This window comes from Palaemon carinicauda, unplaced genomic scaffold, assembly GCF_036898095.1.
Source record: "Palaemon carinicauda isolate YSFRI2023 unplaced genomic scaffold, ASM3689809v2 scaffold155, whole genome shotgun sequence".
Taxonomy (NCBI): Eukaryota; Metazoa; Arthropoda; class Malacostraca; order Decapoda; family Palaemonidae; genus Palaemon; species Palaemon carinicauda.
The window spans coordinates 109,939-136,146 of record NW_027169092.1 but is presented as its reverse complement, the minus strand read 5'-3'; the positions used below and the strand labels follow the sequence as shown (position 1 = coordinate 136,146).

At 37.7% G+C, this 26,208-nt stretch overlaps 1 long non-coding RNA gene across 2 annotated transcripts; it reads right to left on the bottom strand.

Annotated features, from left to right (window-relative positions):
- Positions 1–4,235: 4,235 nt before the first annotated feature.
- On the bottom strand, positions 4,236–24,389 carry LOC137635649 (uncharacterized). Of its 2 annotated transcripts, none has more exons than XR_011042743.1 (4): positions 24,133–24,389; positions 12,024–12,119; positions 8,447–8,563; positions 4,236–4,651 (listed from the first exon to the last, which is right to left on the bottom strand). It is a non-coding gene; the product is annotated as an uncharacterized lncRNA (long non-coding RNA). The 2 variants fall into 2 exon arrangements; XR_011042744.1 differs by having other exon boundaries at positions 24,172–24,389.
- Between the last annotated feature and the right edge of the window lie 1,819 nt (positions 24,390–26,208).

Genomic DNA, 26,208 nt, shown 5'->3' with positions numbered 1-26,208 from the left:
GAAAATCCGCGAAGTAGTGACACCATATTTACCTATTTATTTAACATGTATATTCAGACTTTTAAAACCTTCCCTTGTACGTAGTACTGTTAACAAACTACCCTTTAATGTACAGAACACTTAATGCATGTACTACAGTACCCTAAACTAAAACAGGCACAAATATTAAAGGCGATTTTCTATCATGCGTTTCCTAAACGCCAAAAAGCACGTTAAAAAATGGCAACCAATGTTTTGTTTAAGTTTCTCTGATCATAATGAAGAAACAAACGCATTTACTGTACACATCTGTGTATAGGTTAGTTTTTGCATCGATTATATTGATTATTCAGCACAGTATGTTGATTTTGTTATTACCAATATGTATATATATATGGGTTATGAAAAAAATCCGCGAAGTGGTGAATCCGCGATGGTCGAACCGCGAAGTAGCGAGGGTTCACTGTACTTCAGCAGCAGGTCTTCTGAAAACTATTTAAACTTTTATAATGACATTGTAACTTTTATGGTTTTAATTGAATTCTCTTTCATTTTTCATATATAATAAATGCTATGGGTGCCAATGACCTTAGGTATCAGGATGCCAGAAAACTTTCAATCAATCAATTATCAATTCATCGTGATCTATCAATACGAAAGTATTGAAATTGAATCGTCGGGAAATTCTCGTGAGAGATTGAAGTATTTTTATCGTAAGTATTCTTCCTTTGGAAGGTCTGGATATTAATGTATTATTATAAAGTGAAAAGGCCAGATATTCTGAATATTAATGTATTATTATAAAGGGAAAAGGTCGAATATGTTTTTGAAAACCTCATATCCAACCGGGATTTGGTCTAATTTGGAAATAAATGTCAAAAAAAGGAACTGATTTTCTTTAATATGACAGAAAACTCATTAATCAATCAATGCCTGAAATTAGGTTTATATTTTTGTAATATTTTGTTAAAATGGAAGTTGAAATGTTTAAAAAAATGTGATTAAGAGATTGAAGTATTTTTTTTAAACGATATTTGTGTATTTTAAGAAATCTTATTACCAAGAGATTGAAGTATTTTGAAAGAGATTGAAGTATTTTATTTGAAAAGAGGCAAATATGATGTATTTTAAGAATATCATAATGAGATTAAAGTTTTTTTTAGAGGAGTCAAACAATATTAGTGAATTTTAAGAAATATCACATTGAGGTTGAAGCATTTTAAAGAGGAGATGAAAGTCTTCTTTTTAACCCTGGAAAGGTATGCGACCCCTACAGCATTTTCAAAACCTGTTTTTTCCCCATAAATCATCAGCTGTCTCGAATATGGAAGTGATCAACCTGCAAGGGGTGACTAGTCTACATGCCATTGTCTGCTTTAGGACTGATTTTCGTCTAACTTCCCTCCTTCCCCGTTTTTTACCCCCCCCCCCCAGGGGTCGACCTCGACCCTGAAATACCTTTAAAGGGGTAAGTGATCAAACAGCAAAGTTATTACATAATTATAAATTGTCGAACAGTGTTGATACTTGTTTGGTTCTTTATAGTTGGAAAGTGTGGGTGGATGGTGTGTCTACCACTTGCATGACATTGGTTTTGGCTTAGATCCCATATATTGCCATGAGATCCATTTTCCCTCAAATGCTAATTTCTGAATTTTTTTATTTTTTGTAAATTTCTGATTTTTTTCTATTTATTTTGAATTTATCTTCAATAATGGCCAGCAGGCAGTATTCCCTCGGCATGGATGTCATCAACATACTTCTAATGGAGTTAAAAAGAGATGTTGATGATAATATGGAGCTTGCATACCCATTCTTCTGTCCAATGCCCTTACTTCCTGAACTCGGTCAGGTCTGATACTTCACCCGTCTCCCTTCTCTAAGATACTCCCAAGTTTTCCTACAAGATTGGCCATTATTATTTGTTTACAGTATCTACGATGTTTCTTATCCACTTTTCTTCCTTCCTCTGTCACGTCAAAAGCATTTCGATCTTTGAGATACTGTACCACTGTTTTGTCTCCAGCCTTCAGATGCTTGTGTAGCAGAACCTTGGGTACTTTTAATTTTTAATATTCTTGTTGTTTGCTTCCCTTTAGCGATCCTTTTCAATCTGACTTACCTGTTCATACTTTAGCTTGAAGAGTTAATCATCTATAGTGACCCTTTTCAAACTGACTTACCTGTTCATACTTTTGCTTGAAGAGTTAATCATCTATAGTGACCCTTTTCAATCTGACTTACCTGTTCATACTTTAGCTTGAAGAGTTAATCATCTATAGTGACCCTTTTCAAACTGACTTACCTGTTCATACTTTTGCTTGAAGAGTTAATCATCTATAGTGACCCTTTTCAATCTGACTTACCTGTTCATACTTTTGCTTGAAGAGTTAATCATCTATAGTGACCCTTTTCAATCTGCCTTACCTGTTCATGCTTTTGTTTTAGTTAATCATCTATAGTGACCCTTTTCAATCTGCCTTGCCTGTTTCTTAAGAGTTAATCATCAACAATTTTGTACTTAGAGATAATTATATTCCTTATCTATTTTTATTCTTTCATTTAGCTTTTCATCAATGAAGAGTTTATTCTATCAAGATGAGGTTTTCAAAATGCATGAGTTCACAGCTTCTATCTATATTTTTCAACTTTACCACACTAGTTTTCAGTCTGCAAAGGGACCTATAAACGTTGGTCTAACTGGTGAGGGACCTATGGTCGTTGTTCTATCACGCCCCAGTATCTATACCGACACTCATTGAGTGAGCGAGCTGGGTTAATTCCTGGCATTCCATGCATTCTTTTTTTCTCTGGTATATTTAGCAATTTTTATGCCTTAGAAATGGTGCTTTAAGGTGCATTTCACGGAGCGACACAGGTCGAGCCCAGAAATAGATTTTTCCTTCGTCAAAATCCCTTTATATATTTTAACAAGTAACCTAATGTGGTTATGGTTATGAGTTTATATGAAAACTTGTCGTCGAAACATTGTTTTGCGGATACTACCATGAGATTATTTTCTTTTAACTTTCATTATTGATTAAAATCATAAGTAAGGGTATTTCTAAGTGAAAATTTAATAAGGTAATTGTCTATCAGTTTCATTTAGCAGTTTATAACCTAAATATAAATTCCCATTTAATGCAAAATTTATATTTATATCATCAATTATCTAATTTATATTTAGTGATCTATGCTATCATAATCATGAGTAGTTTTCTTCTCACTATTGTCAAGTGCTGGTCATCATATCTAGAAACTTAGCTTCTACACTGAAGGTGTAATTGTTAACTATTTGAAATTAAGAAAGAATAATGATGCAATTTTACCCAAACAGGAGGACGAAGGAAGTGGCGACGAAGCCGATGCATCGCAGGTTACAGGTTATGGCGCCTGGCTGAGCGTGTCGGGAAAACGCCGGAAGGAGATGTACCAGCCGTACGTCAATCCGCGTCACCAGTATGTCGAGGGGTCGGAGTAAGCGGCCGGGAGATCCTACGGCGGCGGAGCGAGATCCATGATGGGGGAAGCATCTGGGAGCTTAATGGGCCAGTATCCCATGGATGACAGGAGGCCACAAATGCAGGGGCAAAATTTCGACAGATACTTTAACAACGCACCGAACAGAGTGTTTGAACGACTCGGATCGGGCTATGACCAGATGCAAGGCAACAGAGATCCGTACGCCAGAGACCTAATGGATGCGTACAGGAGAGACCTTTGGGCCCTTACGGTGTAACAGTGATGGATCCTTATAGGGCCCCGGCAGGCCCCTACGGCAGGACGCCTGCCGACCCGTATCGGCTTAGCAGAGAAGACTACGATACCCAAGATATGTCTTCGCAGCGTAGCTCAGGACTCGGAATGTACCGCAGAGACTACATAAGTTACCGATTTTGATTTAAGAATTCCATGTATAAAATTTACAGCTTAATTTTACGTTAAACTTTAGGCTTCAGCCTTGTTCTTAATGGGATCTTTTACCCATGTGAATAGTTAGGTTAGCTTTTATTTTATAATAGTTTACCTTTGATAGAACAGTTTAAAGATGATAGAAACAGTATCTTTGAGAAAGATAAAACAAAATAATACTTAGATTGTATTATCATCGGTAAAGGTTCCATCATTTGCTTTCATGAGCACGAAGATAATTTTATGAACTCATCGTCACGTACGTTTAGTCATTACTTTTACTTTATTAAGTGAATAAATATAAAATATTATTTAATGTAAGAAATTATTCCAATAAAATAATATTCTCAAGTTTAACATTTTATTACAAAGTTGCCTTATTCTAATTATGACAAGAAAGACCATGGTTTAAGCTCACTATGAACTATAAAATTGTTTAAAACTAATAAAAGTAAAAGATCAAGACCCATCAAATATTCTAAAACATCTAGAGTCTCTTAAAAAACAGGACTATGTATAGTTTGCCTCATATAAAAATTTAAACCACAAAAATAATGTACTATTTTCCACTTACAAAATATTTATTCTTTATTAAGAATAAGTATATTTGTATATTTGTATATTCTACATGTTCAAGAATACCCTGCCTTATGAGATGTTGACAGTGAGCCATTAGTAGGTAGTGCGTCGTATTCTTCTGCAAGATGACCTTGTCGCCTTCTTCGATTGGAAACTCACCGTAATCCTGAAGGCATCGGACCTGAGGACAAACAATATGAATGAAACTGTGTTTTCCAAGTAGGCAAGTCTTGCATTACAATATTATTATTATTACTAGCTAATCTACAGCCCTAGTTGGAAAAGCAGGATGCTATAAACCCAAGGGCTCTAACAGGGAGAAAATTGCCCAGTGAGGAAAGGAAACGAGGAAATAAACTACAAGAAGAGTAATGAACGATCCAAATATCTTGAAAACTGTAACAACATTAAATTAGATCTTTCATATATAAACCATTAAAACTTGAAAAAAATAACAGAAATATGATAGAAGAATGTGCCCTCAAGCAAGAGAACTCGAACCCAAGAAACTCCGCCCAGTTGTACCTAAAGACATAAGCATTTTGCTTTGGTCAATACAATCTCGCTACAACACTGTATCCTAATAATGCCTCCAATAGGAAATTCATTCATACATTTGAAAATTATCACTGGGAACTATACTCAATTCTTTTTAATGAGCCGCATTTGCACCAACTCGCAGTGGTGCCCTTTCAGCTCGGAAAATTTCCCTGCTCTCTGATTAGTTGGAATTATCTTATCCAACCAATCAACGATCAGGAAACTTTTCCGAGCTAAAAGGGCACCCCTGCGAGTCGGTGCAAATCTGCCTCACTAAAAAGAATCGACTATAACTAGAGCATCAGTAGTTAAAGCTACAAAACCTTTAAACCAGATTAGGGACTATAAATATAAAACCTGCTTTAGCATTCTAAGCTTAAATGAACTACCAAATATTTGAATACCATTAGGTAAGAAGCTGTATAATAACCTATACTATAGAATTTACAAGTTAGATATTGGGTATTTTTATTAAGAGTATGCTGACAAAAACTGGGATGTAACTGTATATATTTGCAAAAACTGTGCCCTTAAGATAGTAATACTGTCACAGTCTTATGCTTCAGTTCAATGTGAATAAATTGATAAGTACTGATAGATTATATGACAGTATTACCCAAACAAAAGTAGTAATCACTGAAGTGGATTCAGACTACTACTTCAAATGCAAAACATATAGCATTCATATAATTTCAGACTTTCCACACAGGGGGCACTTTTGGGAATTGGACCTCTGGTAAGTATCATAACCTGATATAAAAAAAGACTCTTAAGAGTATCCCAAACTTAAATTTCCAGTCATTTGTATATTTCCTAATTATATTATCCTGAGTTCTTTAATAGCAGTATAGTTTTGGTGAAGCTGGAAGTTTGCCTGTTCAAATAAAAACAAGATGGTTGTAATCACTGAAAGGTGACAGGTAAGCCCTAATAGTCCATCGAGTAGCCACTGTGCCCATGACAGGACTAGTGGAGAAGCACAGGCGGGAAGTAAAACTTGTACTCGTGTTTACATAGTTAAGAAAATTAAAAATGTCTTGAAATTGGAGATTTGTTCCTGTTGGGAGGCTTGGCTGCGTCAGGCATACGATACAGCAAATGACGGCACAACCGTTGCACCCCGAGAGACGGGAAAGAAAAGAGGAAAAAGGGGCAGACATTTATACCTTTGATATTAGGACTTATGTTGCAACTGCTATCTTAGACTAGATGCTTCTTGTCCTGTGAGGGTTCGCTACACTACCAGTTGAGTGGCTACCGGTAGCCAAAAGATAAAAGTGTCCGGGGACCTGCGAGTATATTTCCAAAAGCAGTCTGCTGTTAACATAATCTAGCCTTCAAGACTTGCGTCACTGACAGGTGGTGGTGAAGAAACGACAGAAGAGACCCGAAAATCTAATACGGTAAGCAAGGACTCTAACGGTCGCCATGTCCTGTGTTCCTTCCGAAGCAGTGGTCCGACACTTGCTGAGCTTGGACCACTGGAAGTTTTGGCCTTCCTTAGGCATTGATGGTGACCCATCAGCAGAAAAGCTGTTGGAGGTGTTAGCAGATGCTCTAACATCCAGGACATCTGCTTCGGAAGGAGCACAGGACATGGCGACTGTTAGATTCCTTGCTTACTGAATTAGATTTTCAGGTCTCTTCTGTCGTTTCTTTACCACCGACCATTATTCGGCCCCGTGCAGGAATGAGTACATACACCCTCAGTTGTCACGAAGGAAGCTCCCCTTGCCCACCACCTTCTAATAGCTCAAGAGAAAATACATCAACAATGACGACAAGCAGAGTGATTGTAGAATTTCGGCCAACTAGCGAGCTCATCCTTCACACTAGCAGAGGAATGATGATGGCACACATCTTATAAGAAGTGACCAGAGATCAGGATGATTTTCTTCTGTCCTGTAAGGGCACTACGACGTTATTTGAAGAGGACTGAGCCAAGGTCGTCTCGAATAAAGGACAGGTGGTCCGAGCTCAGCAAGTGTCGTCCTCATAAACGATGGAGAACATTGACGAGGAAGTAAAAGGATATTTCCTTCACTGAGGGGAGTGGATAGTCTTACTTTAGGAACCAGGTTTGCGGGCAAATCGGGGTCTCCTACCTTCCTCGGTTTTCCTCTGGAGGGCTCGGCTCTACGGTTAGGTTAGGTTATAAAAAAAAGTGCACCAATCTGAGTGCCGGAGGGGAGAGAAGGAATTAAAAAGCCTCTTGTGGAACAGCTTATGCAAATTTGCCTCTAAAGACAATCTCTTAGAATTCTTTTTCCTTCAACCGTAATCAAACCACTATAAAAGGAGGCTATGACCTACACTCATCACAGGGGGATTACTGCAAGCAATAGTGCCCCTTGCAAAAAAGGACAAAAGAGATGGGGCCAACAGCAGGCCAGCAGGTTTACCAGGGCAGACCCAAATGTCGGTATGTGGGGTTTCCACCATAAGCAAACGGCAAATGCTTCTGATAAAAAAAATCAGAACAATCATAACAGCCAAGGTTAGAGATAGAGATTTATGTCGGTAGTTACTTGTCGGTACTCACAGCCATGCTACCACCACCTCACTATACATTTTAACATCCAAGTTCCAGCTTCGTTGAATACTTCTATTAAAGAATGAAAGTTTGCATTCATATAAAAACAAATATAGTTTGTATTTGTGTAGAAAAAATAGAATTGACATAAGGAAGAAAGTCCAGAACTGAAAATGAGAGGAATATATTTCATGTCTAACCCAGAAGTAAACACACTATAATTCTGCCTTAACCTAAAATTAATTATTACTAGCTAAGCTACAAACCTAGTTGGGAAAGCAGGATGGTATAAGCCCAAGGGCTCCAACAGGGAAAAAAAACCTAACAGGGAAAGGAAATGAACAAACTGTAAGAGAAATAATGAATATGAAATATCTAAAGATTGGTGACATTAAAATAAATCTGTCATGTAAACCATGAAGAGAGACTTTATCAACCTGTTCAACATAAAAAAAAAAAAAAAAAAATTTGCTGTAAGTTTGAACATCTGAAAAAACTAAAAATCATTATCATGTTTTTAACTTTTTTACCCCCAAGCTATTTGGAACTTTCCAACCCTTAACCCCCAACCGTTTTTTTTTTTTTTTGCCAAACACGTTTTGCAATATTTTTTTTTAGATTGCGCCGACAGCCTTAATTTTCGTCATAGAGAGGTCAGGTTGGTCTTATTATTTTGGAAAATGCCAGGAGTTTCTCATAAAATTACCAAATATATGTAAAAAAAAATGCAAATAGCAGTTTTTTGCAAGGACGTACCGGTACGTCCATGGGGGTTAACGGATGAGTTTTGTGAAACGTACCAGTACGTCCATTGGGGGTAGAAGGGTTAAATGCAATGTTATTTATACCATACTACAGTACTTCAAATGCATGAATATATAAGGAAGAAAATTTTGTGGTTACCTCAATGTATATATTTTTGGGAGGCTTTATGTCTTGGGTGACATCCAACCCGCAACCTTCTCCGAGGGACCTCATGTAATTCGCCAGATTTTTGTTGTATTTATTGAACCACTGAATCTGGAAGGAATTTCAACATTATAGTAAATTTTAAACAGTCAAATATTACAACCATTTAAATACAGGCAAATATTCATACGGGTAAATACTAACGACCACTTAAGTAAAGTCAAATACTGCAACTATGTATAGTAAACCGTCAAATACTGTGATCAATTCTATGATTTTTTCATACACTACACGTTGCAATTTTTACGGACGACACTGGCATCTTCTGAATTTGGAACAAAATCATCACTTAACATATTCAAAATACAGTTATCGTAACAGAGAAAATAGCTCAGTGAGGAAAGGAAAAAAGGAAAATAAAATATATTAAGAAGAGTAACATGAAAATAAATATCTCCTATATAAACTATAAAAAACTTTAACAAAAGAAGAGGAAGAGAAATTATATAGAAGGGTACAGAGAAAATGGCAGTACCCAAGACTAGAGAACAATGGTTTGATTTTGGAGTGTCCTTCTCCTAGAAGAGCTGCTTACCATACCTAAAGTCTCTCTTCTACCCTTCCCAAGAGGAAAGTGGCCACTGAACAATTACAGTGCAGTAGTTAACCCCTTCGGTGAAGAATTGTTTGGTAATCTTAGTGTTGTCAGGCGTATGAGGATGGGAGAATCTGTAAAGAATAGACCAGACTATTCGGTGTATGTGTAGTCAAAGGGAAAATGAACCGTAACCAGAGAAAAGAATCCAATGTAGTACTGTCCGGTCAGTCATAAGACCCCATAATATGGCTTGGCACTGGGGGCAAGTAAAGCCCCTGACTGCCGAGTTGAAACTGTTGAACATTGAAGAGATTGGACGGTAGAAAGGAAGCGACAATAGACTTGAGGTAGAAGGCTAAAAAGGAGGTCCAGTCTAGGGGGGTTGCAAGGACACTTCAAAGACCATTAGGTAATGCCTATAGCACTCAAAATCAGGTGCACTGAGCAGAAAACCAGACATCTAAAACTCCTTGGAAGTTAGGGACTACAGTACTGAACTTTTCATACTGTCATGAATCATGTTAAAAAAAACTCATATTGACTCATTACTACAAGCTGGAAATTTTCTATATCAGATACAAAAATAAATTCAACTTTTTACCTCTTTTTGATAAAAGACAACTAGGATTATAGCCTAGCTTGTAATAATAATAATAAAAGCTTTTTAAAACATCATGAGATAAAACAAAAGGAATAGTGGTGGCCGATGTGGTAACGTCCCTGACTGGTGAACGCCAGACTGGGGTTCGCGTCCCGTGCAAACTCGTCAGTTTCTTTGGTCGCTGCAACCTCACCATCCTTGTGAGCTAAGGATGGGGGATTTGGGGGAGCCTATAGCTCTATCTGCTGAGTCATCAGCAGCCATTGCCTGACCCTCCTTGGTCCTAGCTAGGTTGGAGAGGGGCCTTGGGTGCTGATCATATTATATATATATGGTCTGTCTCTATCGCATTGTCCTGCTTGATAGGGCAATGTCACTGTCCCTCACCTCTGCCATTCACGAACGGCCTTTAAGCCTTTGAATGGCAGCTACCATTTTCATCTTGACAGAAAACTCTATTTTATCATTTTGATACCGCAGCTGAAACCTGTGAATTTATATCTTTCTGTAGATGTTTTGACTCAAGTGAAAAAAGCAACACTTGAGTTTGAGGAAAAACTGTGTGCAGATTATTAATCATAGCTATTTTAAAATCAACCAAGAAGGTTTCTGGAGTTATTAAGTTTTTCAATTGGTCAAGCACAGCAGTATATGTTGCTTGGCTTTCGTCAGTTAAAAAGACTGTAAATTAAGCGTACTTTACAAGCATTGGTTAGTGCACGAGAATGAGGTAGATGGGATAGTGCATGATAAACTGGATGATAGAAGTATAGATGGGAATCTTAATAATACAATGAATGATAGCGATATGGAAGAAGTAAAAGAGAGAGTAAATGAAGGCCCAGTTACTCGAAGCAAAGGTCCTGTTCCCGAATATGATTGGGTAAGGGAAAAAAAAAAAAGTGTTTGTGACAGAAGGATTTGGCAAAGTAAGGGGAGGTGAGGTATGTGGAGGATCAACTTTTTATGTTATTTTTTTCTATTTTTTCTTTTTTTTGCCAAATATTTTTGTGAGAGAGAGAGAGAGAGAGAGAGAGAGAGAGAGAGAGAGAGAGAGAGAGAGAGAGAGAGAGAGAGAGGTAATTAGTGTAACGACTGTTTGTAGTGAGAAAGACTGCTGGTATAATTAAGGTTGTTTGTTTACTTCTTGTAGCTAGTTTAGACCAGTAGTGAATGTCTTGAGCAAAGGTTTTCTTTTATTGACTACAGCCAGAGGCAGTTGTGTGTTCATATACTGGATTCATCCTTTTTTCTACCAGCTTTGGAAGTGTTTATCTATTATATTGGTAAGTACAGAATTGTTTTCTTTGCCTTTGGGGTGATTGTGAATGATAGATAGTTTATTATTTATCTTTGATTATAGTAAGATAAGTTTAGTTGGCTAGGAGTGTCCGTACGTGTTTTTTCTTTGCATTTTAAATTCTAATTATTGCTGGCCAGGATTATCATAAGTGACATTTATTAGACTGTTCTTGAGGATTGTATAACCTTTGATGACCTGGCTTGTATAAATAATTTCTCCTGGATGGATGATGACGACGATAATGATTAATACCGATTAACTGAGGCAGTTGTGCCAGATTGCCCGAGAGTGTTCTATTTGCCACAGAGTTGTGGCTGTGCCGTTAAAGACAGTTCGGCTTAGTTCGTCTGGACAACGGTATCTGTATTACTATATACAGTATATAAAGTACACATACATACTTATATATTATCCAGTTGCGGTTATAGTTTTAGTTTTCAGTTTTGTTAATGTTTTTGTTGGTTCATTTGAATATTGTTGCTTTATCTAATTGATTTAGTTATAAATATTATAGCAATAAGTGTGATTGTTGGAGTTTCTTTTTAATATTGATTGTTTATTATTATTATTAATTATTACTGGCTAAGCTACAACCCTAGTTGAAAAAGCAGAAATGCTATAAGCCCAAGGGCTCCAACAGGGAAAATAGCTCAATGATGAAAGGAAATAGGGAAAAACTACAAGAGAAGTTTAAGAACAATAACAACATTAAAATAAATCTTTCATATACAAACTATAAAAACTGAAAAATAACAGAGGAAGAGAAACGAGAGAATAGTGCGCTCGAGTGTACCCTCAAGCAAGATTTAAGGTTAGTTTTAATTTCCCTTCTGTCCAAGAGTCCTAGCCACACAAACCCTAGTCCTTTAAATAATGGCGAGAGACGCTCTTTTGTCCCATGAGGGCGCTGTGCTTACTGAACAGGACCCTACACTTCCGGCCCGAGTGTCACAGTTTTCGAATTACACCGCCGAGTAAGAACAACTCTTATTTCATAAAATAATGCTACTACAGTAATGTACATTGTATGAACATCAATTCTATTCACGGAAATATATCCCATACTTACAGGTAGGCCCGAAGGCATGTCTTATTCCGTTCCAAAGCGGCGTGTCTCAAATGTACGCAGGAAAAATACTTCACTTCGCCTGCCACAGTGGCATTCCTGGAAAAGAATTTCAAATATATAAAAATTTGTATTTTCTGTTTCAAAACACATCAAATACTTTACTTTATCTGGTCCTGTATAACAGGAGTATACACAAGTTTTTTTTTCAACATGCTTTTAAAATACTTTACAGATGTTGAAATAAACAATAGAGTATTTTGTAGTTTATCATAACTGGTCCTTCTTTTAAAGTCTTTTTATTTCTACTTAGAGTGTTTCTTACATAGCTTTCAGGAAACAATAAGAAAGTTTTAGTACAGAAAGGATTTGTTTTTGGTAGCCAGTCTAACCTTTAAAATCAATAGAATATTGATAAAGAACAAAACAATGAATAGCTGTAACCAAAAGATACGAAAGCAAATTACACGCAATCAATGGATCTACATTCCTCCTTTACCCGGTGTCACACAATCAACGGATCTACATTCCTCCTTTACTCTGTGACACGTAATCAATGGATCTACATTCCTCCTTTACCCGGTGTCACACAATCAACGGATCTACATTCCTCCTTTACTCTGTGACACGTAATCAATGGATCTACATTCCTCCTTTACCCGGTGTCACACAATCAATGCATCTACATTCCTCCCTTACTCTGTGACACGCAATCAACGGACCTACATTCCTCCCTTACTCTGTGTCACGCAATCAACGGACCTACATTCCTCCCTTACTCTGTGTCACGCAATCAACGGACCTACATTCCTCCCTTACTCTGTGTCACGCAATCAACGGACCTACATTCCTCCCTTACTCTGTGTCACGCAATCAACGGACCTACATTCCTCCCTTACTCGGTGACACTCAATCAACGGACCTACATTCCTCCTTTACTCGGTGACACTCAATCAACGGACCTGCATTCCTCCTTTACTCGGTGACACGCAATCAACGGACCTACATTCCTCCCTTACTCTGTGTCACGCAATCAATGCATCTACATTCCTCCCTTAATCTGTATATATATATATATATATATATATATATATATATATATATATATATATGTATATATATATATATATGTATATATATATATATATATATATGTATATATATATATATATATATATATATATATATATATATATGTATATATATGTATATATATATATATATGTATATATATATATATATGTATATATATATATATATATATATATATATATATATATATATATGTATATATATATATGTATATATATATATATATATATATATATATATATATATATGTATATATATATATATGTATATATATATATGTATATATATATATATATATATATATATATATATATGTATATATATATATATATATATATATGTATATATATATATATATATATATATATATATGTATATATATATATATATATATATATATATATATATATATATATATATATATATATATATATATATATATATATACAGTAAATTTTGACTCTAAATGCCTGACCTCTGATATAGAAACTTCATTTAGAACTGGAATGAGCTTTGACTTTAGAATTAAGCTTGTCAAGGTGTATCCTGAGCCGTACATCACGGCCGATTACAAATACTGTACAGATGCTCCCCTACTTACGAACATTCGAGTTACGAACAACGGTACATACGAACACAAATTGAAGGAAGTCCAAACATGTTCGTAAACATCCGTAGATTTCATTTCAAGTTAAATCTCTCTCTCTCTCTCTCTCTCTCTCTCTCTCTCTCTCTCTCTCTCTCTCTCTCTCTCTCTCTCTCTCTCTCTCTCCGTATTTTGATTTTTAATGCAGTTAAATCTTCATATTTCTTTGAAAATTATTAAAAAAAATTTTATATCCTTATTCGATGTTTCAATTAAGGGAATAGTAACGGATCGGAAGAAAACCACTTGATTTGCCTCTCGCCTTCCGTCAGAATATAACGTCATCAGACTTTTGGCATTTTTTTTTTTTTATTTATTAACATATTAGAAATATCTTCAAGATGAATATTACATCAGCGCCAAAATGTTACAGAAAATCAGTTTCCCTACAGTTCTTATTATTAGGTATCATGCGAAATCGTTGTAGCTCTTTTTGTGTGTGTGTGTGTGCTCGCTCTGTCAATCGCATATGGGTAGTTACAGTAATTCTAAAGCTTCATACAGTATTCAATTTTTCGTTCAATATTAAGCCTTCATATTTCATTTGACATTATTGTGTTTAAGTATGGTTTATTAAAGCACGTTCATATTTTTTTTTAATTTCTTGAGCATTTCAATAATCAACAATTACTTTTGATTTACTTTTGGTTGGGAGATCAGCTGATCTCAAGGTGACGCTGCAGTATTACGATTATGCGCACATATAGTACGAATAACACTGATTTATATAATTTTCTTGATATTCGAAATCTCTTCATAGTGCATATTACAACAGCGCTAATATATTATAGAGTATCACATTTTCCATACGGTTCGTTGATAGACCTTATTATTAGTTATAAACGGAATACGCAACCCCCCCCTCTCTCTCTCTCTCTCTCTCTCTCTCTCTCTCTCTCTCTCTCTCTCTCCGTATTTTGATTTTTAATGCAGTTAAGTCTTCATATTTCTTCGAAAAATATTAAAAAATTCTTTATATCCTTATTCGATGTTTCGATTATGGGAATAGTAACGGATCGGAAGAAAATCACTTGCTTTGCCTCTCGCCTTCCGCCAGAAGAAATATAACATCAGATTTTTTTTTTCTTAACTTTACGGTAAGTTGTACTAATCTCATAACTAATGATACAGACCACTAAAACACTTGATATCGTTACTCGGTGTTTCGATTATAGGAATGCTGTAATAAGATTACTCGGCAACATAATGAAAGAAAATCATTCGGTTTGTCAGCGCTCTTCCGCCAAATACATGACGTCACAAGATACGTGACGTATACTCTACAAAGAATGATTCCGTCGGTCAAAATTAAAATAAAACAACTCAGTAAACTAACCTTCTGCATTTTATTTAACAATAGCAAAACAACCATGAAGCAGTTAAATGCACAGTACTGTTACATACAGTAAATACAGTACGGTACAAGTCAGCTGATTTGATAAGCGTAAAAAGGTAACGTTACAGTACAGTACATAATGCAAATGGCCTCTTGTTTACGTAAGTTTCTAGCAAAAAAAATTAGGTAATGGAACAATAAAATATCTTTCAGTACATTTATTTAAAAAGGAATTAATGTACAGTACTGTACTAAATGTACAGTACACTATATTTACTACGATTTTACTTAAAAGTTATCTGATTCAGAAATGCAGTGCATATGTATGGCCGATTTTTTGTGCAAGTTTCCATTATGTAGTGTGCAGTACAGGATAATAAAACAACATACTGTACTGAACTTTACAGTATTATACAGACTACTGTAATATGATAAAGTAAAATATTTGTAACAACCTATTTTATATGAAATGGGGCTATTTGTTGACTTCTACTGCTGAAAATCGTAGACATCTGAGTTAGATTACGCTTACTCCAGACCAAAATTTAACACTAACGACTTACGAACAAAACGACTTACGAACAGACTCTCGGTCCCTATTGTGTTCGTAAGTTGGGGACTGTCTGTATATATAAAAAACTAGTGCATATACAGTAGCGCTCTTTTAACGCACTTTATACTTTGAAAAAGGCAATAAAGTTGAATAACTTATCTTATTATGATTGCGTTACTAAATCCGAGCGTTGCGTGAATTGAAAAATAAAAAGCAATATAAGGCATCAACCATACTAAGGTTAAAGAAGCCTCAATAACTGTAGGACAATGGTGACCATTATCAAGTTGTTCAACTTGTTTGCCTTTATACACTAAAGTACGAGCGTTAAATTACTGTACTGTAAAGCAATGTGCATTTTGCCTCCATTCTGCACAAGAGACCAATTTCTGTCTCCAGGAAACTCCTGGTTGGAGACACCACACCTTGCTTAGCCTCTGGTAAATCTAAAACAAATCAGGACCTTACCTACAGTAGATCTTCACACAACGTTCGCCTAGTCTAAAATCACACCAAAAAAAACCTGGCTTAATGGTGGACTTACAAAAGCTAAAATTCTTTAAAGTAATTTGTATTTTTCCTAGCTATACAAACCTGAATCATTTAAAAGGGGCTTACTCTCTTATTTTTTTGCTATGACTAAAATTTAAGAAGTCCTGTGGGTCTGGCAACAATGTATGGTCACCCTCTGTTCCTGCTCGTGCTGGGTAGATGCATCGGAGCTTACGGCTTTGTTCCTCACTTTACTCTGGGTTAAGACTTGCCGGTGGATGAGACGTGAAACATAAATAAATGGGTTTGTATACCTAGGAGAAATACAAATTACTCATACAAACCCTCGTCAATTATGGGCGTCTTCCTTTTGGTGGGAATCAGTACCTATGAGACAATGTTAGGGAGTCTGTCTGGCCCTGGACACAGGATAAAATAACGACTATCATGACCGGCTCGTATGATAAATAAAGTCATGACGTCAGGCTCAAAAAATTTAGTAATTGTCAAAGCCATAACGCAAGTTGGAGATTTGTGTAAGAACAACTTCTTCATTTGAAATATATCACATATATGTAATGTCACAGACGTTTTCTTACGTGTATAAGTGGCTATCAGTGTAGGTACTCCCTAGGAAGGAAGGTTCTGAAGAGAGGAAGGAAGCCCCTTTCATTCTACTGCATTCTCATGCCACAATAATGCTGAAAATAACTGTCGATGTGACAAGGAAAATGCCTTCAAAGATCTATGGGTACCTTTTAATTACTGGAGCTGTGAAGATAATCTGTCTTTAGAGAACCAAACATTATGCACCTGTGAGTGGTTCTTCTGGAATGCTAAAGTTGCGGCAATACTACGAATGTCGTGAGCCTTGGGAGGGACCCCAGTCGACACATTTTCCAAAGATTTGTATGCTCTCATGATAGCCTCTCGTAAGCAGAAAGAGATGGTGTTCTCGGTTACTCCCTTCTTGTTTCGACCTGTGCTTACAAACAAGTTAGGGACGAGAGGGCGAAAGGGTGAGGGCCTCTTTAGATAAAGATGGACTGCCCTTACAGGACAAAGTAAGACTGTCATGATCATCAGTTACCTCGCTGATTGCTGAAATCATAAGGGAGACAACTCTCTCATCAGTCAATGATGGATTTTGGGTCTTGGCTTGGCACAAAAGTAAAAAAGACAAATCTTTTAAACACCCAGATTGTGACACCAAGTGAGAGAGACTGTGTAGTTCGCTCATCCTCCTTGATGATGAAAGAGCTAAGAGAACCACTTATCTTCAATGTTAGGTCCCTGTCTGTTGCTTTGCATAGCGGTTCGTCGGGTACCAACTTTAGGACCTTAAAGCCTTCAACACACTTCCGGACGGGAGTTCAAGTTCCCGAGGTGGGCAAGATTGCTCAAATCTTCTGAATAAAGCCGAGAGTTCCCACAAGGAGGAGAGATCAATTCCCTTCAGTCTGAAGACCTGGCTCGAGGCTGGGCGATAGCCTTTACTGCTGTGACTGACATTAGTTTCTCCCTCCGCATCTATGACACCAATCACAGAAAAGTGACCACTTTGCCTGATAGATCGCTGCGGAGGACTTGCGGAGGTATCCTGAAGTGCTCCGTAGTCAGTCTCGAAAAGCCTTTCTTTCGGAGGTGGTGTTGGATAACCCTCAGCCGTGAAGAGACGGGCAGTGAGCCGTTTCGTAAAACTTTCACATGAGGTTGACATAAAAGGTTTGACCAATCTGGACGTTCTCTTGGAACTTCTGTGTGAAGATCTAGAATAGTCCAGGTACCAATCCACTTGTGGCCACCTTGGCGCGATTAGCGTTACTCTTTGGTTTTGTGACAACCTGATCTTGTTCAAGACTTGACGGATCAGACAGAACGGGAAATGCATAGACGCCATCCTGTCCTAAGAGTGTTGGAAAACAGTCTTCCGTTACTGCTGCTCTGCATCCAGGACTGGAGAAGAATATACTGGTAGATTGTTGTTCAGATATGCGGCGAACATGTCTACGGTCAGGGAAGCTCGAAAACTGTATTCAGCAGACTCTTCGCCACTAGATAATCCACAGACAATTCTGAACCAATTACAGTATCGACAACTAGTCGGCTCATATTGTCTATCAAATTCTTTTACCATGGGATGAATTGACCTGAGAGATTAATGGTATTTACATGTGCTAGTGTTGCATCCCTACTGCCAACTGACAGAGGATCTGGCATACCGAGCCCCCAGCTTGTTGACAAGAGTCACTACGGTTGTGTTGTCGTTCATCAACACTACCGAGTGACTTTCGGTCGCTTCTGTAAAGCAGAGTAACACGAGATGCGCTGCTTTGAGATCCAGACAATTTACGTGGAACGACTTGTCTTCCTGTGACCATAGTCATGAGATTTGTTCCTTCTTTTTGAGAAGCATCTGAAATGATTCAGAAGTCTACAATAGAGTTGGAATCAGTAAAGGTGCTATCAGATCCCCCTCCTCTAAACACCCCGAGAGATCTGTTCTCCTGTCTCGTGGGATCTTCCAAAGGGCCGATAGTGAGTCTGAGGTCTGCGACCGTTAGTGGCCACTGTACCGAGCGAAGGGTACCAGTTTCTGTATGCATGAAAGGGGACCCACAAGCTTCTGCTAGAAGTGAGCTGGAAGGAACTCCTGGAGAAAAGGTGTTGCGATCTGTCTGAAGATGGAAATACTCTGGCTTGGACCGTATCCATGTTCATGCCCAAATACCATAGACGACATTGTGGGTCAAGTCTCGATTTCTCGTAATACAGCCGGATACCCAGGTCGCAGAAAAATTCGAGAAGAATCTAATTGGTGGATAAGACGAGATCTTGACTGCCAGTAGTGGCCAGTTGTCTAAGTACTGCAAGAGCACTATTCCCGTCGCGAGAGCCCATGAGGAGACTTAGGGTGAACAGGAGAGTGAACGTCTGTGGGGCTGTTGACAGGCTGACATATAGCACCTTGAACTCTTAAGTTCTATCTCTGAAAATGAAACGCAGGTACTTCCTTGATCTTGCATGGCCTGCGCCACTGTGCAGCAGGTCTCCATCTCAAACCGAGTTTGAAGAACAAACTGCTTCAAGCAGGAAAGATCTACAAAATTTTTTTCAACCTCACGACAACTTCTCCACTAGGAAGAGGTTGCAGAAGAAACCCGGGGACTTGTGTAAGACTTCCTCTATTGCTTCATTCTCCAGCATCAATGAAATTTCTTTCTCCAAGAGCAAATCTTTTGGGGATCCTGTCAAATACAACGATGGGGTCGTCGGAGTTGGAGTATGGGTTTATGTAGGTCAACAAGCTTGTGAACAGGATTTGATACCCTGAGCGAAGAAATTCTATAGCCCTAGGATCTCCCCCGAAGAACTGCTACCTCGTCCAGTAATGTTGCAGGGGGTGCAGCATTCCCCTATAGGTGTTAAGTCGAGGGATCTACCGTCCCTAATGGGTACCTTGACGTCCTCGATTCCTGCGACCGGAGGGACGCACAGGTCATTTGTGTATCTCCAGACGCATGGAAAAACTTGCATCAGCACTAGGAGCATATGACCAATCTTTCTGATATTTTTACACTTTAACCCCTTGCGAGGAGTCTGGAAGTGTTGATGATTTTCCAGGTGAAACTTTAATAGCTTCCTTTCTGGAGGAAAACCTACCATTTGAGTCTTCGAATGTTACTTGTAGCCCCGACTCACTATGGGATCTCACTGAGGAATAATATAACTTTGAAAGTTAAAGGAGTTGGTGATACCTGTTGTCCATTCGCAGAATGGTGCGAGGACCATGTTGGCTTGTCATTATTTATTAATTGATCTACATTAATGGGTGAATTCTGCATCATGGATGAGAAATCTGTTCCCCTGAGCTTAGCATACTCGGTGGGGATATTGATCAGTTAGGATTTACAAACTCTTGGAGAAATTAACAGTTCCTCTAATAAATCCTGCTCTGGTTGGTTAATTAACGAGGTCAAATGATCCTAATCACTTAGAGCCTTTGCCGTCTCACTAAGAATAATCGGAGATAACTCTTCAACATGTGCCTGTTTGATGAAGATGCCCGCATCCTTTGTTATCGGTGCCTCTGGGAATTCTGATAACGATAGGTAGGACAGGGAAAATTCGGGGCTCGTGAGAGATTTCTGCTTCTTGCCCTCTTTGGAGAAAGGAGAAGATGAACAATCCCTTTTAGCTTTCTCTTTACGACAGCTACTGAATTTCTCCCGTTGGGAAGACAAACATTCCATGAAGATTTTGCAAGTGGGAGACACGGAACACTTCTTACCTTGACATGCAGGCCATGTAGGATGGGGATCGACCTCCACCCAACTTGTGAAGCCACAAGGACGATCCTCAAGGCCATGGCAGGTTTTAATACATACTTAAGAAGCACTCGTGATCACATGAGCTAATAAGAAAAGAGAAGAGGGGTCAGCGGCCGAGCAGACGTCAGTTCGTCGCAGCGGCCAAGAGTAAAGCTGGGGACTTAGCCGCAGAGTCCGTCACGCCTACCCAGCTTGGGTAGGAACGGGACAACCATACAAGGTTACCAGATCCACAGGATTTCCTTAATTTTGGTTGTAGCTAAACGGCAATGCTGTAGAGTGTAACCCGTATAAACGACGAGGGTTTGTATTTGCAAAAGAAAAAACAGCATTGCATTACAATAGACTTCTTTTAACAGATCTTATGCTTTCAAAAAAGACATTAAAGTAGAACAACTTTTCTGATCATGGTTACGTGAATGGCTCTGAGCATTGCATACAAAGCATCAACTTTACTCCGGCTAAAGTAACCTCAACACTTTAAAGTCGAGGACAGTACGGCTAAATACAGCGGGACGATGGTAACCATTAACAGGTTGTTCAATTGTTTGCCTTCATATACTAGACTAGAAGTGTAGCTTACATTAAATTGCAACCATGTGCATTTCACCTTGATTTTTTTTTACTAGAGCGTAAATTCTGTGTCGAGGCAACTCCTGGTAGATCTCAAACCAATCATGACCTAGCCTATGCTAGACTTACAGACAACCTACACCTAGTCTAAACTCACAAAAAAAAAGGGGGAGCCTAGGGTTGTGATGGCCAGGTGAGAGCGTCCTTGCCTGGTGATTGCCAAACTGGGGTTCGAGTCTTGCTCAAACTCCTTAATTCCCTACCATCCTTGTGACCTTAGGAAGGGGGTTTGAGGGAATCTATAGGTCCATGTGCTGAGTCATCAGCAGCCATTGCCTGGCCCTCCTTGGTCCTAGCTTGGATGGAGAGGAGGCTTGGGCACTGAGCATATGTCAGTCTCTAGGGCATTGTCCTGCTTGATAGGGGCAAATGTCACTGCCCCTTGCCTCTGCCATAACTGAGCAGCCTTAAAAACCTTTAAAACAATTGTACTTACAAAAACCTAGATTCAATGCCAAAGGTATCATAAGTATGCCAGGTTTACTATACTCTAGTACAATATTAAGAGACTGGAACAAGGCATAAGTGGCGGATAATGGTAACCTAGATACCTGAAGCTTCCGTGACCTCTTACCACTCTGAATTAAATTTGAATGAGTTCCAACTTGATCTTAACCCCTGAGTTCGTAACATGTGGTGCTGTTGTCCCAACTTCGATTTTTCCATTTTCTTTATTGTTAGTCAGGACGATATTTTTCACAGCAAATCAGAGAGGTTTTGACTGTCGAGTGACTTATTTGTAACAGTTCTATTTAAATACTTGTTTAGATAAGATTCATTTAATGGTATTGGAAACATCCCAAACTAGTGACCATTTCCCTACTGGAGTAAATAGGAAGTGTTAGTGGCATGCTCCAAGGCATTTTGAACAGTTTCGATTATGTTAATCGATGTAAAAAAGCTCTTCACAAATTATAAAGATAACTTACACTAGTATATACCTCTGAAAGTCTGAAGTTTCCGTTGGGAAGCCAGACGAGAAGTAAACACAGGGTTGCGAGTTGTCTTAGGGTAAGGTAAGAACACAGAGGTTGGGGTGTTAGTGGCGTGCTCCAAGGCATTTTGAACAGTTTAGATTATGTTAATCGATGTAAAATGGCTCTTCACAAATTATAAAGACAACTTACACTATTATATACCTCTGAAAGTCTGAAGTTTCCGCTGGGAAGCCAGACGAGAAGTGAACACAGGGTTGCCAGTTGTCTTAGGGTAAACTAAGAACACAGAGGTTGGGGTGATAGTGGCGTGCTCCAAGGCATTTTGAACAGTTTAGATTATGTTAATCTTTGTAAAAAAGCTCTTTACAAATTATAAAGACAAGTTACACTATTATATACCTCTGAAACTCTGAAGTTTCCGCTGGGAAGCCAGACGAGAAGTAAACACAGGGTTGCGAGTTGTCTTAGGTTAAGCTAAGGACACAAGGGGGGGGGGGGGGGGGGGGGCTTGCTAGGGGATGCAGCGTAACCAGTAGGTAAGGATTCACAGTACATAATGTTTTGATCAATTCATCAGCACTTTAGCAGCAAAACACTGAACCAATCGACAGGCGCAGTAATTTAAAACAATCCAATCAGTCCCCGCTTAACCTGGGAAATTGCCAGAGGACTTTTTTTATTCGATCAGAATCCAAACATTTTAAAATTCAAACAGGGTAATGGGAGCATCAAACTTAGTGTGGAGATGCCCGTTCTAACTTCTTGGCCACTGAGACGTCAAAATGGCAACGTTGAACTCCGAGAGTTACCAAGTTCGACGTGATACAAGAGATTCCTTTTACAAATTGAACAATCTAAAGCTGGTGAGGTTATGAACTTCACCCAACAAAGGGAATTCTTCTTCTTCTTTGTCTGCATCTATTCCCACTTTTATGTGGGGTCGATGTTTCTGACCAGCTTTCTCCATCTACCTCTGTCCCACACTCCATCACCGGTTAATCCCTTTGATCGAAGGTCATCCTTGATACAGTCCATCCACCTTCGCTTTGGTCTCCCTCTCCTTCTCGTTCCCTGTACCTCTATTTCCATCACCCTCCTCCCAATATACTGTTCATGGAGGTACAGGGAACGAGAAGGAGAGGGACTCCAGGGTGTTTATTCCGGCCTTTGTTCCAAGTATGGTGTTAATGACATGTGTTATGTTCAAGATGGAAAATCAACGAACAATGGCAAGCCCAAATCTTCTGGTGCTGTTATAATAGCTCAAGCCAAAGGAATATTGCTAAAAACGATGAATTTTTTTAAAATATCCTAATTATCTTGATGTTTTTGCCATCCTACCTTGCTTTGCATATGATGAACCGCAGAACACGCACCAGTCCATCTCATTCACCGACCGCCCCCCGAAAGAAAAAAAAGAAAATAAAATGACAATACGGGTTGAATGTAGTTCGTTGGGACAGGCGTAAATTTTCTTATTACTTGTAAAATCTATTTCTTTTACAGAATATGATTCGTGGTTACATTGCCATGAGTGTAACCGGTTAGGAGGCAAACACAGGGTAACCTAAGAATGTCTCCTAGGTTAGGATAAGTGGGGACCCTAGAGTTGGGCGGTGTTCTTGCGTACGAGGTTTTGTAGTATGACGGACATGGCCACGAACGAATGGAAATGGAAAGAAAATTCCCAATTTCTGTGGGCTCAGGAGGCCTTGGCCGTCTATATACAAAGGCTCCATTATTCTTCAACACGGGACTAGGTAATGAGGCTCAAATTCATTTTAGGAGGGTTATACAGTATTCAATTGTTAGTAAAAATCAGTTTAATGTATTACAGTAACTAAAAACATCTATTAAAATAGATTGTGATAACCTAACTTACCATATCCTATCTATTAAATATATAAAATGTATCCACCCTACTACAAACAAACCAATTCCCTTTTTAAATTTTGGTTTTTAAAAAAATCACAGCTTTGGGAAAATAAAAATTTCCACAAATTCTCATCAGAAACATTCAAATTACCAGTAAATAAAATCAGAACACATTCAGCTAAAAAAAAAAGTAGTTTTTTCCCTAGGTTACATTACCCTGCAATACAGTAAAATAATACCAGACGATCTATGTACTCAAGCTTATTTTGAAGGGCCACTGTCCATCTTAACTAATTATATGGCTTCCCCAACATACATTATCCTCCAAACCGTTCAAAATACACAGAAAACCTTTAGCCTTCGTTATTTAACCGGCAGAGGTTTGGTAGATGACACAATAAAACCGAGTTTTAGTTCACTGAAAAAAAGGTTCAAATAACTTCTGAAGTTCTGGCAGTTCGCGCTCAATGTTATTGTTATTGTCGAAGGCTGGCGGTTTTGTTTACGTTTTCTGAAAACGTTTTCTACGACATTTTATGATTTAGTGGATATTTATAGATTATTATTTTTATATTTGAGCAATAATTATAATAATAATTTTATAATCTCTTAAAAAATAAACTTTTTCAAATATTACCGTAAGTTTATATTTGTAAACTTTTCCTAAAATGATGATAAATATCCAATTTTAATCACTGAACTCAGCCATAATCAACGACGATAAGCCATTTAGGTTTGTGGTTAAGAATACGTTTACTACGACAATTTATGATATCATAAATAACTCTAAATTATCATTCTTACAATTGTGATTTAAGTATAATTATTTATCTATTTATGAAGTTATCTTATTTATGTTTAAGTGGTGATGTAGTTTTATCTCCATAATCTTTCTTTCAAATAATTGCAAATATCAACTATAATTAGTAAACGAAACCAAAAACAGACGGTCAGCTGGAGCAAATGAAAACACAACTCACTCCGTTCAAACATCTAAACTTGAACCTGTTTAAGTTTGTGTTTTGTGTTTGTTTCTAAACTTGAACCTGTTTAAGTTTGTGTTTTGTGTTTGTTTCCTACGATAGTTTATGATTTTCCAAATATTTGGAGATTATTATTCGTATAAATATATCTTAATTCTAATACTTTTTCTATATTTACATAAATAAATTTATATTCATATATAATTGTACATTTATTTGCATTAACTATCGTTTAAATTATTCAAAATATTAATCAATAATAAACGAACAAAACCAAATAAAAACCAGACGATTGGTGACACGAAATGGCGATCTTCGACAAAAGAAAGAAAAAAAGATATTTGCCATGAACATAAAATTACATTAAAGATTGAATGTTATTTACTGGTTATTTCCTCTCATAGAAAGAAATAGTTTTACGTATACTTACTAGCTGGGTGTTCTCTCTCTGTCTCTCTCTCTCTCTCTCTCTCTCTCTCTCTCTCTCTCTCTCTCTCTTAGTAAAAAGAAAAAAAAGGGAGCTACAGATGCACCAGCCACCCGTTGATATACTACTCCTAGAGAATTATGGGGTCCTTTTATTGGCTAGACAGTACTACATTGGATCGTTCTCTCTGGTTACGGTTCATTATCCCTCTGCCTACATACACCGAATAGTCTGGCCTATTCTTTACATATACTGCTCTTTCTCCATACACCTGCCGACACTGAGAATACCAAACAAGTACTGCACAGTAATTATTCAGAGGCCACTTTCCTCTCGGTAAGGGTAGAAGAGAGACTTTAGTTGTGGTAAGCGGCTCTTCTAGGAGGACACTCCAAAATCAGACCATTCTTCTCTGGTCTTGGGTAGTGCCATAGCCTCTGTATCATGGTCTTCCACTGTCTTGGGTTAAAGTTCTCTTGCTTAAAGGTACACTCAGGCACACTATTCTACCTTCTTTCTCTTCCTCTTGTTTTGTTAAAGTTTTTCATAGTTTTTATGGTGAATATTCATTTTAATGTTATTACTGTTCTTAAGGTATTTAATTTTTCCTTGTTTCCCTTCCTTACGGGGCTATTTTCCTGTTGGAGCTTATAGCATCCTGCTTTTCCAACTAGATTTTTTATGTTACTTTAAAATATTGTCAAACTATTACAGTAGATCGGATGTTCTAAGAAAAAAAAATAACAGGACTTTTTTTGGAAGAAATTTCTGAAATTAAGAAATGAAAAATGTTTCATGAAACAAAGTTTGGATTTTACGAAAACCTCTAAATGTTGATAAAACTTCAAAAAAAAAAAAATCAAGAAGTAGAATGTGGAAAGG